We start from the raw sequence: 2,408 nt of genomic DNA, 5'->3' as shown, positions 1-2,408 counted from the left end.
TTTAGTTCAATAGTAGCAAACAACAACAACAACAACAACAACATACAAATACACTTTCAATGATCTCCAATAGACATAGCTCTAAACATATTCTAATGAAACAAAACCAAAAAACAAAAACAAAAAAAATGAAATGTATGACTGCCAATATCAAGATGGTACAATAAAAGAATAACATGAGTTTTCTATTTGTCTTGCAACATTTGTCAGTTTTGGCCTTTCCTTCACATACATATGGTTTCACATGTCTGAAGTCTACATCTGCAGTTTTGTTTTCTTTTGTCTTTTCAAATGTTATCAAAGGATTAACACTGGTGTCTCTTCTGAATTTTTTTTTAAGTTGATAAAATGAAAAAAGAAGAAGGCCTAAAATGAGACAGTGTGATACATAAAGAGATGCATTTTCTTTAAAGTTATAATTTATTTACAAATTCTGTTTCCTGACACAAGTGATCCTCATTGTCCTCTTTTTAAACCTTATATGTGTCTGCAGGATTTTCCTACTGAAAATAAAACGTCAACTTTCACAGGAATGATCTCAATCATCTCTGTCTGCCTTGAACCTTTCCTCTGCCTATTCGTTTGGGTTGTTTTGGGATATTTCTGTGCGTAGAGCACGTGGTTACCTCAGCCAATCACAGCACGCCCAACAGTGCGCAGGTGACTGTGCGTGTTAATTAGCGCGCGGAAGAAGCTCTTGCAGCTACGATATTGGAGGTAGCACAGAGAAACAACTAAAAAACCAAAAGGAAAAGAAACGCTAACATTTTTTTTCCTAAACGAGGGTGTAGCTCGACTTTCACTCGCTTTCAGGAACTTGGAGAGCAGCACGTGACGAAGAACAACGTGAGTTAGCTTTCTGCTCCCACGTGAGAGGTGATGCTGCAGGTGGTTGCTGGGCTAGTGAGTGTGTTCATGTAGTCCTGGTCAGAAGCTGTGAGTCTGGCTGCTACTGGCAGTTAGAAGCCCACCTTAAATGTTGTGTGTTAAGAAACAAGAAAGAAAAATCCTGCAGACCCTACCTTCAATAGAGAGACATTTTATGGAAGCCCTTCTCCGCCAGTTAAAACATACAAACAAATAGAACTTTGTTTTTTTGTGATTTTTTTTTTTTTTTTTGCTCCTATTAAGACATACATTATGAGACAAAAGTCATAATTATGAGCCACAAAAATCATGAATATGAGAGATAAGAGTCAAAATTATTGGATAAAAAGTCAAAATTAAAAGCTACAAAAGTCAGTTTTTAGATAAAAGGTTAAATTAACTTAAAAAAAGTCATAATTTTTAGAAAGTAGAGAGGAAGAAACTTTAATGAAGACAAAACAGTAGCTTTACTCTTAAGTATGTTCTAGCTTAGCTTGTTCTCAATATGATAGAGAAATCGATTGTGACACACTTGAAGCTCATAATAATGATTTTAATTCGGAAAAAAAGAAAAAAAATCTTGACAATGCAAAGTGTCGTTTTTTTATTTTTATTTTTTTTTAACTGGCAGAATGGGATTTCAACATTTTAAGCTTTTTTCCTGTTAAATTTCTCAAGTTCAGTGCTCATGCTTGAAGGTCGAAGGTTGGAGGTGGACTTTACTCTCTTTGTGAAGTGGGTGTGGCCTCCTGGTTCCTTCCTTCCACTGAACACCTGTCAACTAATCAAGCCACCACTGGGTGAGAAGGCCGGCCTTAAGTGGTCATCAAAGTATGGGAGACCACCCACCAAGGTTTTGCTTTTTGACGTCAGCTGAACCCACTTGTTAACCCCATATGAGGACACTGTCATCACACTTTGAAGATGTGGTGAGTGTTTTACCCTTGTAAATCAACACACATGAGATTTTACAGAAACTTATGTTTAAAACTTTTGATTGACTGTGACTGACAAAAAAAATGCAGACATAGAGGATGGATAGCATCATCAGCTGGCTGTGCTGACCTGTGTTTTGCAGTGAAAACAGAAAGTGGGTGAAAAAAGATCCACTTGGCTCGGGGCACAGTGCTGTTTGTGGTACTCTGGTGGAGTCCGATCTGGAATTGTAAGTATCAAACAAGTTTACTATACATATTTAAAACCCAGGTTTAGCACAGACCCTAACACAAAGTTTTCGGCTTTTATGGTTTTAAATGTGTAGTTTCTCAGACCTAATATCATTTTTCTTCTGTCTAATAATTTACCCCTCCTGCTCCGGCTGAAAGTCAGTCACGTTTGGCCTTGTGCACTGCAAAAATCAAAATCTAGTCAAGTGTTTACATCTTATTTTTAGCAAAAAATGTCTGATTAGACCTTATAAGAGCCACATTCACCTGCCAGTCCAGAGAAATGTCTTGTTAAAAGATATTTAAAGCTTATAATGAGGGCTGATTTTCTTATTAAGAGTAAAAAAAAACAAAGAAACTCAACAGGTAACTTCT

The 2,408-nt window shown here is 36.6% G+C and overlaps 1 long non-coding RNA gene across 3 annotated transcripts; it reads left to right on the top strand.

Moving 5' to 3' along the window:
* Positions 1 to 667: 667 nt before the first annotated feature.
* LOC141808864 (uncharacterized) lies at positions 668 to 2,027 on the top strand. Of its 3 annotated transcripts, none has more exons than XR_012599932.1 (3): positions 668 to 846; positions 1,566 to 1,796; positions 1,946 to 2,027. It is a non-coding gene; the product is annotated as an uncharacterized LOC141808864 (long non-coding RNA). The 3 variants fall into 3 exon arrangements; XR_012599931.1 differs by having other exon boundaries at positions 1,551 to 1,796; XR_012599930.1 differs by having other exon boundaries at positions 1,546 to 1,796.
* Positions 2,028 to 2,408: the final 381 nt, after the last annotated feature.

The sequence above is a fragment of the Halichoeres trimaculatus genome, unplaced genomic scaffold (genome assembly GCF_033239565.1).
Source record: "Halichoeres trimaculatus isolate MK-OKI-2021-1 unplaced genomic scaffold, fHalTri1.1 fHalTri1_scaffold_19, whole genome shotgun sequence".
Classification (NCBI taxonomy): domain Eukaryota; kingdom Metazoa; phylum Chordata; class Actinopteri; order Labriformes; family Labridae; genus Halichoeres; species Halichoeres trimaculatus.
Note: the sequence above shows the minus strand (reverse complement) of the source record. Positions and strands in the feature narration are given on the sequence as shown.